The 13,585-nt window shown below is 35.3% G+C and overlaps 1 pseudogene; it reads right to left on the bottom strand.

The window, feature by feature from the left end:
• Positions 1-12,026: 12,026 nt before the first annotated feature.
• On the bottom strand, positions 12,027-13,060 carry LOC118856016 (annotated as a pseudogene).
• Positions 13,061-13,585: the final 525 nt, after the last annotated feature.

Here is a 13,585-nt window from a genome sequence, read left to right as displayed (position 1 = left end):
TTAGGTGTTATCTCCTCTGGCAAGCCTTCCCTAATTCCCCCAAGATGTTAGCACTTTTTCCCACTCAATTTTCCTTGTACTATATTTATGTAACAAGAGCCTCAAGCAGACTTTGTAAATAAAAAAAAATCACTCTGCTTAGCATTGAGGAAGACTTCAAGGCAGAAATGGGGAGGAATTGAGCCAAGGACTTTACCTTTCCCTTTTGAACCTCAGCTCTAGATTCCATTAGGGCAAAGAAACCTACCATTGAATTTAGAAATACTGGCAGAAAGCCTATACCATCAACCAACTTGGGTACAAATGTATTATGATCAATAGGTCACAGAAAACCTAGAACCATTAGAAAAGAGAAATGCAACACCAGTTTCAACAGACTCAACAACAGGGACTATGGATGATGTTACTGTATCTCATATAGGTAACAGAATCTTAAGAGACTGACAGTTTAATTCTCATTCCGGAGAGACTGTGAACAGTAATGGCTGAAGAGAGACTGTGAGAAAGGACTAAGGAGATGTCTTTCCTAAGAACAATTTTAACTCATATTTTAAAGAAACATGTCAAAATAATTCTTGATAAAAACTTTAATTGACATCATGAGAGCTGAATGGTGGACCTGTGTTTCCAGAATTCAGCACCGCTATTGATTTTATAAATGATTCTGGCCATAATCTTTCTTACAACTCTTATTTTATAAATAATTATTCATCTCTGTTTTATTGCTCATAATACTAATAAATGGCAGAGCTACAGACCTCAAAGCTTATTTAATCCTATGAAATTAGGAAATCTTAAATACATATATGTATATGTACAAATAAACATATATGTAGAAAGACAGATACGCTAGAAATTTATGAGCAAATCAGTTTCTCCTGTTTAATAAATACTTAACCAACATGCCTGAGTGGCAGAACTAATGTGTTAATTGATTAAATTAGTTTGCTCCTCTCCTAATCCTGCTTGTGACTTTCTAGACTTTACCACCATGCAACTTCTTCTCCCTCTGGAAGTTCTGTCAGTCCCTGTCACCCCCTCCTTCTGAAAGATCCCTTCACTGCTGTGGCTCCCTCTTCTCAGTGCTGAGTTCCTCCCAGAACTACTATTTTGAGGAAGAGCACTGGCCACCCATCCTTCCTTTCACTCTCAGCTCTGATTCTGACACTTTGAATTTCACCATTATTCCCCTGTGCCGCTCCCTTCTTCCCAAACTGCCTTCCTTTTTCAGCTTCCTTTTACATGTTGTCTTCTCCAATTAAAATGTGTTTCTTGAGGACATGAACTGTCTTTCTTTTTGCTGTTATTTGTTTCTCCATCATTTAGCATAGTACCTGGTACATTAAAAGTGCCTAATAAATACTTGTTGCTAATTAATGACAAAAATGGTATAATTTTATTAATTAATTAGGAAGTATCAGAAAAAACAACTTTTTGACATTTTAGAACTCAGGATGAAAATATATCAGAAAAGGAGCTGCTAACAAGTAGAACTAGGTGGTGATGCCATATAGGCTGCTCATCACATCATTGTCCTGAAACCTTGTTAGACTTGGGTACTTGTTGCCCTTCAGTAGAATGTAAGCCACCTGAAGACAGGAATTAGTTCATTTTTGTCTTTATTTCTCCAGTGCTGAGCACAGTACCTTTTTTTTTTTACTTTTTTTTGAGGGGGCAAGGCAGGGCAATTGGGGTTAAGCGACTTGCCCAAGGTCACATAGCCAGTAAGTGTGTCAAGTATCTGAGGCTGGATTTGAACTCAGGTCCTCCTGACTCCAGGGCTAGTACTCTACTCACTGTGCCACCTAGCTGCCCTGAGTATATGCTATATACATATATACATATATATACATATACATATATATACATATATATACACACATATACATATACATATACATATACATATACATATACATATATACATGCATTTGCTGAATTGAATTTTCATTAATAAGTTTTTTCACATGTTGGTGGGAGAGGGGGGAATTTGGCTTTTCCTCCACAAGTCCCTCTTTCTCATTCAGTCCTCTGACATAAATAAATGATCAAGAGTCAGCATGATATTTTCAAAAGGGAATACTTTCTGGAGTCAGAAGACCTGGAGTGAAATCCCACTTCTTACCATTTACTATTTGTGTGAACCCCCTGGCCTCAGTTTCTTCATTTATAAAACAAATAAGTTGGACTAGATTTCCTCTGAAGTTTCTTTCAGCTCTAAGTCTGATTCTGTGACATGATGGTCCTTCCATAGCATTGGCAAATGAGAAAGCAAATGCAAGTTTCAGCCAATATAGGCTGCAATCTGTATTTTCCACGAAGGCATCCTCCTCCCAGCAGTTAAATATGTTAATTCATTCAAGCCAAAGCAACAATTATCTGTATGCTAATTATTCTGGCAGATGCTGGATCCTCTCCTTCTGCAGCCAACACCTATCTGGGGGCTTGCTAACAGGAAAAAGGGAGGAAAAGAGGACAGACAATCCCAAGAAACAAACATTTATAATCTTGGAACCTTCAGGGTGGCCTTGTGGATAGATGAGGCTTACTCCATCTGGCAATGGGGGCATATCAAGAAAATCATCCTTATCCCTGATAGAAACAAATTTTGGAAAACACCTGAGAAGAATCAAAAGAAACCAACTTCCAAAGCAGTTTCCTATACAGAAAAACCATTTGGGTGAAAATACTTTTCTCTGAATCACATACAACTGACAAAATGATCAGCTTCCTGCTGGCCAGGGAAGGTGGCCATGTCCTGATAGCTGTGGGCTCCAACTGGAATTGAGGATGATCTGAACATTGGCATAATAACCCATTTTATCCCTGAGTGAGCTGGACTTTATGATGTGCTGAGCTTTGGAAAGCTTTTACAAGGTTAAAATGAAGATTAGAATCAAGCAGCCACTATTTTCAGAATGGAAAAATCCTTCATTTGAAACCGAGGAATTTCTTCTTTCAGCTTTTCAAATTCTTAGCCCTCAAAAAGGAATGTGATATAGTGAATAATAACAAAATTAACATAATGTTTTAACATTTCTTATCTGTTTTGATCCTTGAAATGACCCATATGGTAGATGTTTTTATGTCCATTTAAGAGATGAAGAGGTAACAATGAGAGTGATTGTTACAATGAGAGTGGGGAGCTCCCTCCCTCCCCAATCCTTTCCTTTCACCTTTTCTCCTCTGCCTGAAGCCCATTTCAGTCCCAGAACCCATCTAGCACTTCTAGATTAGGCACATCTTGTTCAGTCGTTTCAGTCATGTCTCACTCTTTGTGACCCCATTTGGAGTTTTTTGGCAAAGATACGGAAGTGGTTTGCCAATTCCTGTTCCAGCTCATTTTACAGATGAGAAAACTGAGGCAGAGTGAAGTGACTTGCCCAGAGTCTCACAGCTAGTAAGTATCTGAGGCCAGATTTGAAATCACAGGATATGTTTTCCATACTCCAAGCCTGGCACTCTATCCACTGTGCTACCTAACTCCCGTAATTAGGTACATACAAGATACCTACAGAGTAAATGGAAAGATCTTTGCAGGGAGAAGCATTAAAAACCTGCTGAAGAAGGTGGCATTTGATCTGAGTCTTAAAAGAAGCCAGCAATTAAAAGGAAGAGGTGAGTATATTTCAGGAAGAAGGAATATATTTCAGGCATGGGGGAGAAACATTGCAAAGAAATGGCAGTGAAGTATCATATGTGCCATAGTAGGCTTCCCTTATTTTTTCTGGCTTCAAATCCTATGTCTATCTTCAGTTAAACCATATATTCTCCTTAGGGGATCTTCACAAAAAATACAGAAAAGGAAAGAGACATTTTATTTTCAGCATTAACTCCTTTACTGGCTCCTCAATATCTTTTTCATCAAACTTTTAGACCTAGCAACACACTCTGGCACTTGGCTTCAAATTCAATCTCAGATATTTACGAGCTTTGTAAGCCTTGACAAGTCCATTACATTCTCAGAACCTTAGTTTTCTCACCTATAAAATGGAGATAAAATACTTGTACTAGCTTCCTCACAGAGTTGTTGCAAGGAAGTTCTTCAGAAACATTAAATTGTTACATGAGTGTGAGGTAATATTGCTAAACCCAGGGAAACTTTGATAATGTGCCTCTAACATCTAAATTCTCCTTAACCTTTAAACTATGTTTTTGAGGATAAACAGAATTCAAGGAGACAAGTGTAATCCTGTTTCATATAGTCATGCTACTATTAGGCAATATGCTATCAATATAAATACTTCCTTATGATATAATAGTTTACAATCACACAATGAGCACAATTAGAAATATATTATCTCATTTCATACAATCATAAAGTTTTTAATTTGGAAGGTACCTCAGTGACCTTCTACGCAAACCTATACTTTAAAATAAGTCCCAAAAAATGTAAAAAATAAAATAAAATAAAATAAAATATGTCCCTGTTAAAGAATCCTTATTGTAATCACAGGAGGTAAATAGGTCAAGTATCACTACTCCTACTTCACATTCAGGGAAACTGAGAATCAGAAAAGAAACAAGTCGGATTGCTTGCCCAGAGCAAAGCTAGTAAAAATGGAGAGCCAGGATCATAAGACAGACAAGTCTTCTGATTTTGAGTCCATTTGAAATGTGTCTTTCCACTATGTCACATGGCCTTCTAAAAATAATAATGGAAATATGTATAGTAACTCTTTCCATGGTAATAAAAAACCAAGAGACTGTTGGGGAATGGCTAAAGAAAATACAGTACATGAATGTAACTGAATATTATTGTTCCACAGGACATGACAAATTGGACCATTTCAGACAAACTGGAAAGCCCTCTATGAACTGATGCAGAGAGAAATGAGTGAAATTAAGAGAATAACATATACAATAACAACAGCATTATAAAAAGAACAACCTTGAAAGACCATAATTCTGATCTACACAATTGTAAACTACAATTTCAGAGACTGAAAATGAAGCATACTACCCACCTCTTTCCAGATACAGAATGAGATGTACAATTTTTAGATATGACCAATGTGGGAATCTGTTTATTGGAGAACTCATATTTGTAGGGAGAGTTTTATTTTTCTCTTTTATTGTTCAAATGGTGGGATATAATAAATGCTGGTAAATTAGAGTTAAAAAGTAATCCATCATATTTGTATCAAGTTTTATAGTTTGCAAAGCTCTTTTTCATATATTATTTCATTTTATTCTCAAAATAACACTTAAAGGTTATTGGCAAATGGTTTTGGATTCAATTCCTGGCAAAAATCAAGAAGAGATTATTAAACAAATGCTTACTAAGTTAGAAAAGTGAGTGATGATCACAAAAAACTAACAAGCCTTCGTCAAGAATGAATCATGCCAAAGGGAAAAGGACCTTTTTGTCATACACACACACACACACACACACACACACACACCCCAGCTCTTTTTGTGGTAGCTAAGAATTGGAAATTGTGAAGAATCCCACTGATTAGGGAATGGCTTAACAAGTTGTGGTATATGATTGGAATGAAATACTATTATGTTATAAGAAATGACAAGCAGGATGATTTCAGAAAAAAAAAAAACCTGGACTTGTGCAAACTGATACAGAGTGAAGTGAGCAGAAAGAGGAGAACATTGTATGCAGTAACAGCAATATTGTATGATGAAAACCTGTGAATGACTTAGATATACAATGATCCAAGACAATCCCAAAGGACTTATGATTAAAAATGCTATCCACTTCCAGAGAAAGAACTGATGACATCTGAATACAGACCAAAGCATATGATTTTTTACTTTTTCTTTCTTCCTCCTTCTTTCCTTCCTTTCTTTCTTCATTTCTTCCTTTTCTGGTCTGAGTTTTCTTCCACAAAATGACTAATATTAAAATATGTTTTACATGATTACACATGTATAACCCATATAAGATTGCTTGCCATCTCAGGAAAGGGAGAAGGGAGGGAAGGAAAGACAGAATTTGGAACTCAAAACTTTTTTAAAATGTTAAAAATTGTTTTTACTTATAATTGCAGAACAATAAAATATTACTAAAAAAATTGTAATGCCAAATGAACTTCCCTTCCTCTTTTGAATGGGTTACAAAAATGGGTATATCGGGGTAATGTTGTAGATAGTTTGCCAGAGATATGGTATAGACTACAAGACTCAAGCATACTATCTAGCATTCAGGAACCAGATTAAAATGCAATTGGGAAATGTTTAAAAAATAAGTAAAATACAATAGAACATAAATAATGTAATATGTAGTTTTATAAGTCAATATGTAGTCATAGTAGTCCTTATGGATGTTTAGTGAGCTCCATTTCTATTTGACTTTGACATCACTGGGGTAGACAATGGTAAAAGTAATTTCTAAAGCGGTTAGTTGGCTTAATATGAAAAGGAGAAATTATTGGTTGAATGTCAGCTTGGAAGGAGGTCTCTAATAGAGAAACCTAGGAATGTGTGCTTGGCCTTGTATTATTTCACAATTTCATCAATGATTTAGATGAAAAGACATATGGCATATTATTCAAATTTTCAAGTGACACAAAACTAGGTGAGATAACTAAAATGTTAGAAAAGAGAATCAAAAATGACTCTAGTTTAGATCAAGCCTGCACAACCTGCAGCCTGCCAAAAGATTTGGGGTGGCCACAAAAAAAAATGTAGAGGAAAATATAGAAGAAATCCTTTCGTGTTCCGCAAGTGGCCCATGGGCTACAAGTTGTATAGGCCTGGTTTAGATTATAGAAGGAATATAACAAAATTAATATGGATAAGTGTTCTCTTACTCAAAGGCTCAAAAACTCAGCTCTACAAGCATAGGATGGGAAAACTAGGAAGCAATTTATCTGGAAAAAGATTCGAATGTTTAAGTAGACTTCAAACTTATTATAATTGAATAGGATAAATGATAGCCCAAAAAGCTTTTGTTCCCTTAGATTGCATTAAGAGAAGTAAAGTTTCCGATACTATGGAAGTATTCTGCCCTGAATTATTGAGTTCAGCTCTAAGAGCCATATTTTAGAAAAGACTTTGACAAACTGAAGAGCAGCCAAATAAGAAGAAAAACAATGAAGGACTTCTAGGCAATGATGTCTATTCACTTCAAGGAACTGGGAACATTGAGAGTGAAGAAGTAAAGAGACTGAAGAAATAACATTACTTGGTAAGGTTAAGAAGGGGTATGGCAGTTGGGGTCAACCATTTTGAAAGGCTATTATGTGAAAGAAGAATTTGATTTGTCCTTTTTGTCCAAAGAGCTCAGATCTAAGAGCTATGAGAAGGTACTAAAAGGCAACTTTAAGCTTGATATAAAGAACTATCTACAAACCAGAACTATCTCAAAGGGAAATGGAATGCCTTAAGAAGTAGTACATTTTTTTTTCTCACTGAAAACCTTCAAGGAAAGATAGGTAGTAAGAGCATTCCCCACCCCAAACTTTTTTTTATTTGAGACTAAGGCTCTATCTTGCCAGGTTAGAAATGCAGCAGCTTACTCACAGATTCAATCCTACTGCTGTTCAGATTGGAAGCTTTGGTGTGCCCTGTTTTCCATCTGGGCTAGTTAACTCCTACTTAGAGAGTCCAGCCTCATAACTCTTTTCCTAGGGGGTTGCCACATTGGTACTGGATTCAGTGGGCCACCCCACTAACATTATTCTTACTTAGATACTCCTAAGCTCAACTGGTCCCCAGCCTCAGCCTCTTCAGCAGCAGGTAGTTCACACCTGGGCCTCCCCTACCCACTGCCCCAACTTTCTAAGTAAGATAATATTATTGCTTTTAAGGGCTTATTGAGTTTCATAGTGTAATATCAAGCTATTTACCCATATTGAGTTCTCAGTCCAATAAGACCTTAAAGTTTTTTGTTTTTTTTTTCAGAAAAACTACTTTCTAGGATTTCTTCTATTGTCTTGTATTGGAGTTGATTTTTAGAACCTACACACAAAACTTTACATTTATCCCTATTAAATTTCATCATATTGAATTTGTTCTAAAAATACTGTGGCAAATATTCCATGCAGTTCACTGAAATCCTGCAACTTTTTTCAGACATTTTGCTGCATGATTTATAATATCTAAATCTCAATTATATTAATTTAATTGGCAATCTATGAATGGGTTGCAGTTCCAGAGCCACACCTGAATCTATCATATCTGGTTTGCATTTCTTCCTTACCTTTTACCTTCTGTAATAACAAACTTCCTTCAATGAATGGTTCAAATGTGATCTACATGTTGACTTCTCCTATCTTTTCAGTTATTAGTGCTTCCTCTGTCTTGAAACTGTTTGTATTATTTTGTGCATACTTGTTTTTTATGTATTTGTATATGTTATGTACTTTCTTACATGAGAGTAGAGGCTGATTGTCTTTATCTTGGTTTCCCCATAACCTCATACAGTGGCTTGCTCATATTCAACTCAAAATTAAAGCATGTTTAATTGAATTGAAGAGTGCTGAATTTGCAGTTAGAGGACCTGGCTTCAAATTTTGGCTTTCTGCTTACTATTTGTGTGATCTACAGAAATCACTTAACCTCTCTGGATCTCTTTCTTCATCTATAAAATGATAGGATTTAGACTAAATGACTTCTAAAATCTATGATCCTGTGATTCTATAAATTGGCTACCATTCTAGAGTTTTGAGTTAAAATGAGCTTTCCATCCATGAAAAACCCTACTACATTTTTGTCTCTAAAATACTATAGAGTTATATCTCCTCCATTTTGTACTTTTGAAATTGGTTCTTACAAGACTTGTATAAGACTTTACACTCATCTCTATTAAATTTCATCTTCTTGGATTTTGTCTAGCCTTCTTGCATGTCCCACAATAGACTGTTAGAGGAAAAAAATGCCTCCTCTCCAAAAATTAATATTCCAGGGTAAAAGGTACACATAAATTATAGCCAAACATTTCTAATACTATTTCTATTAAACTGCAGTGTTTTAGATGTGTGTCTGTAGATTAAAATAATGTAAATGTATGTAATAAAAATAAATATAGCCTGAAGGAAACAAAGCAATGATAAATGAGCACTGAATTGATTTTCACTGAGGGAAAAATTATGAAAAGATAAACATTTTGCAAAGCTATTATATGCATCATAATATGCATAATCCCAAATCATTGTTAATTGTTTACTCTTATGATGATAATTGGCTAATCATTTGCTACATTCCACTGTGGTCAAGTGTTAAAGCATCTTGCTATGATCCACTCATAATAAACTGAATTCTATTTATGCAATTTCCAGAGAATTTGCTTCCAAGAAAATGTGAAATACATCCTAGAATAAGATGATTGGAGTTAAGATTCTAGTATACATGATGATATGTTATTGTTTTTTCATAATACAAATTATTTGAGGGATATCTCAAAGTGGATCCTTAGCAATACTTCTGCATTAGTCTAGAATCCATTCAGAATTCCAGGCTTTGGTGGAATATGAAGGAGGTGTACACTTGGTATTTCAAAAAGTGTTGGATACAAGTATAATATTTTGTCTGTGTTCATATCTATTAAAATTGGACAAGATCAGTGATTAAGAGCTTATACAAATACCTTAGAGTTAAGTATTTAATCACATATCAGAGATTCACATAATATAAGAATTTGAAATTAACTTCAGAGGCTATGTATTTTGATCGATACCTGAAAAAGGATTCCCTCTATAAAATACCCAATAAGTAATCTCACCTTTGCTTGGATATCTTCAACAAGGGGAGAGACACTACTTTCTAAGACAGTCCCTTCTACTTCTGGTTATGTCTAATCATTACAAAGTTTTCTTTATATAAAGCATAAATTTACCTCTTTGTTAGTACCACATAACTTTTAGTTCTGCTTTCTAGGGTCAAACAGAACAACTTGATTCCCCCTTCCAGGTAACACCCCACCTACTACTTGAACACAGATATTTTGTCTCCTCTAAATCTCCTCTTTTCCAAGTTAATCACTCTCAGTTCCTTTAACCAATTCTTATATGCTGCAAATTTATAGCCCTCACCATAATGATTAAATGAGATATTTTTTAAAACACTTAAAACAGTGCCTACCACAAAGTAGGCATTAAATAAATGGTTATTTCCTTCCCTGCCACCATCCGGGTTGCCCTCCTCTGAATATTCTCTGGCTTATGAATGACCTTCCCAAAAACTAGAAACCAAAAATGAACAAAACATTTCTTATGTAATCTAAACAGCATAAAATTCATAACTTACTCCTGGATAATGCCTCTTAATGGAGCCTAATATTCTACAGGCTGGCTATAACACTTTTTACTCACAATAAGCTCACAGTTCAGTAATACCCTTGGATCTTTTTTCGGAAGAACTAATTCTCATCATCCTTCAACCATCTTGTACCTGTGGAATTGACTTTTGACTCCACATATAAGACTTTACATTCATCTCTATTAAATTTTATCATTTTAGATTTCCCTTAATATTCTATCCTGCCAAAAATCTCAAGATATGGTCTGATGAGGGTAAATTATAGCAAGGATGCCATCTCTGTACTCTAAGATGTTATTCCTATCTTAAGCTAAGATCTGCTTTCAGTGGGTTAGCCATCCTTCCTAGGTTTTTTTTTTTTTTGATATTTACAAACATGATAAACATTCCATCTATAATTTTATTCAAATAATTGGTAAAAATGTTAAATAGCACAGATCTTTGGGAATTCCACTGGAAACTTCCTTTCAATTGAGGAACATATGTCAAGGACCTATAATTTAAGCCATATGAAAACTTCTTCCACCAATGCAGATTATAGTCTAGCTTATAGTCTTAGAGAGTTCCATCATGCTCAGAGAAGTTAAATAAGTTGTCCATTTTCATTTGCACACATCAGAAATGGGCTTTGAACCTTGGTCTTCCTAACACCAAGTCACTATACCACAAAGCCTTTCCAGGGTATCACTGTATCAAAGACTATTCTTTGGGTCCAGCCATTCAATCAGACCCTAGTCTTATTAATTAAATTATCATCTAACCCATACCTCTCCATCTTTTCTATAAGAATAGAATGAAGGACTTTATCAAATGATTTCTTAAAATGTAATTTGAATATCTATGACAGTGGCTCATTAATCATATATCAGCTCCTTCATTACCCCAGACTATAGTGTATCTGGGCCTGGTGATTTGAATTCATTCGGGGTATCTATGTTCTTTCTCATTATCTCCTTACATATCTGAGTAAGTCATATTTGTCCTTCCTTTGCAATCCAAGTATCATACCTACTGGCAGAGAAAACAGAAGCAAAATTAAAATTAAACCCCAATGCATCTCTCATCAGTTATAATTGCATTGACCTTGACCAGTCAACTTATTTTTTCCTTGATCCTTCTCCTTTTTCCTATATAGCTTTAAAACAACAACATTTTAGTTGCTCTTAGCTTCCTTTCCTACTCTCACTTTTATCTTTCTTAAGGACTATGCCATACTTTTATATTCAGCCTCTAATATTCACTCTTGTTTCCATTTTCTGTATATGCGTGTGTGTGTTTAATCAGTGAATTCTCAATAACTTCACATTGATGTCTTTAGACAACTATCTATTTGTTCTCTGTGTGTCTTCAGAATATCATTTTTGAGAGCAGCCCAACTATACTGGGCTGACTTTCCCCACAATCTTTAATCCTTGAACTATGGAATCCCATGGTACCCATTTTTCCTTTGAATGTTTTGAAATCAACCCTTTAGAAATCTAGGATCTATCTCAGACTATACTGGTTTTTCTTCCCTTCAATAGCCTAGTCTAATATGCTGTTAGAACTTCATTCCCTGTCATTCCTATTACAGTTTCTGATAGTAATCACACCAAGAAGAAAATTTCTTCATCTTGGTTCCTTCTTCTTGTGACATTTTATTTTATTGAAAAAATTAGATGACCAAAATAATCTTCTATCAAACACTTTTGGCCCTAGATTTGTTTATTGATCCACTAAACAAGTACCAAAGTCCTCGATAATAAAAGAGTATTTTCATATTGAATGTAAAATAAATATGAAATGTTGGAAAACATTTGTTTTCCACAGATTCACTCTGCTTTCTTAGTCTTCAAAGCCTTCTGCTTCATTTTTCTTTGTCTTTTGTATGTCTTTTGCTTTTTTGTTTTCAAATTGACTCTGGGCTCTGGTTTCACAAATAGTATTTCCACTGGCTTTTCTTTAGCTGGTGTCTTAAAGACATCATCCATAGGATCTTCTGGAATAAAAGTTCTTTCTTCTCGAGCCTCTGTACTTCTTCGACTTGTTATCTCACCCTGTATTTTACAGCTGTGGTCATTCTCACTATATGTCAATGCATATTTGGTGTCTGGTAGTGTGGATTTTCATAAAAAGTTGGCATCTCAAAACTGCCTTGGAAAATCTTTATGAAATTTAAGACAAAACAAGGCCCAATTTCTATGAGAGTAGTATTTTCTACTATTTGATAGTTATGAAACCAGATCCTATTCTCCATAATGGTGAAGGTCAACAAATGGTTGGCTCTTGGTATGGTATTGTGGAATACAAAATATCTGAAGAAGGAGTTCTTTTATCAAAGGATAATGTGGAGATCCACCAAAAGTAGGATCAAAAGCCAGAAGAGGAGATGAACCTCTCAGTTCCAATCATCTTTAACTCTGCCAAAGTATTAATATTTTGCACTAAGAACTTAGCTGATGGCCCTTGAGGTGAATTTGAAAGCCACATACAAAGATTTTGTTTTCTCTTAGCTTCAAAATAGATATTGCAGTTCTTTATTTCATAGAACTCATTAATGACAAACATCATGTTCCTCCAGTCCATTTTGTTACCTGCTTTAGAATGAAGCATCAATGTTCTTAAATCTTGCATTAAGTATCATGTTCTGAAATTTATTCCTCTTGATGAGAAGATAAGAACCTGTTCCTTATTCTTCCATACCCTTGCAGATGGGACCTGGGATGTGGTACTCCTCCTCTTCCTCTGCCTTCTTTGGGACTGGAGGGGATGGTTTGGCCAGCACTCTGGCCTTTTTCCCCTTTCTTTTAGGCCTATTCACCTCAGCACCCCCTTCTCCATTCTGCTTCCTTTTGACAGCTACCATTTTTCCCTCCTTCTTATTTTAAAAGATAAAATTCTCATAAAAGCAATTTCCTGATTTTGTAAAGACATAAGGAGTCAGAGAGGGAAAGAGGGAGAAAATGAAGGGGGGGCAGGATGGGGTATTTCACCAGGTGTTTAGATAATTGAAACTTCCCATAAATACTATTCCATATCCCTATGCTAGGATTGTGATGTTTACCAGACTAACTCCTCAACTATTTCTTCTTTCTGTTCAGGTGGTCTTTAGTATACTATTGGGAAAATACTGTTTCTATGAACCCTACCTCTGGTTCCTGGATTTCCTCCTAATATAATACTACTTCCTTCCCCACATTTTACCTATTCTGTTTCTTTAGAATGAAATATATCTATCCAACAGCATAAACTAGTCACACATCTCATCCCATAAGTCTCAGTGAACATATAGTCCAGACTTGTGATTTCATTGATATGGAAAACTACTGCAGAAGATGTTTCCTCCACTAAAAGCAGAACAGAAACCCATTACATCCCTTTTATATTATAG

This window comes from Trichosurus vulpecula, chromosome 7 (genome assembly GCF_011100635.1).
Source record: "Trichosurus vulpecula isolate mTriVul1 chromosome 7, mTriVul1.pri, whole genome shotgun sequence".
NCBI lineage: Eukaryota > Metazoa > Chordata > Mammalia > Diprotodontia > Phalangeridae > Trichosurus > Trichosurus vulpecula.
The sequence above is the reverse complement of the archived record's forward strand: the minus strand, read 5'-3'. Positions and strand labels throughout refer to the sequence as shown.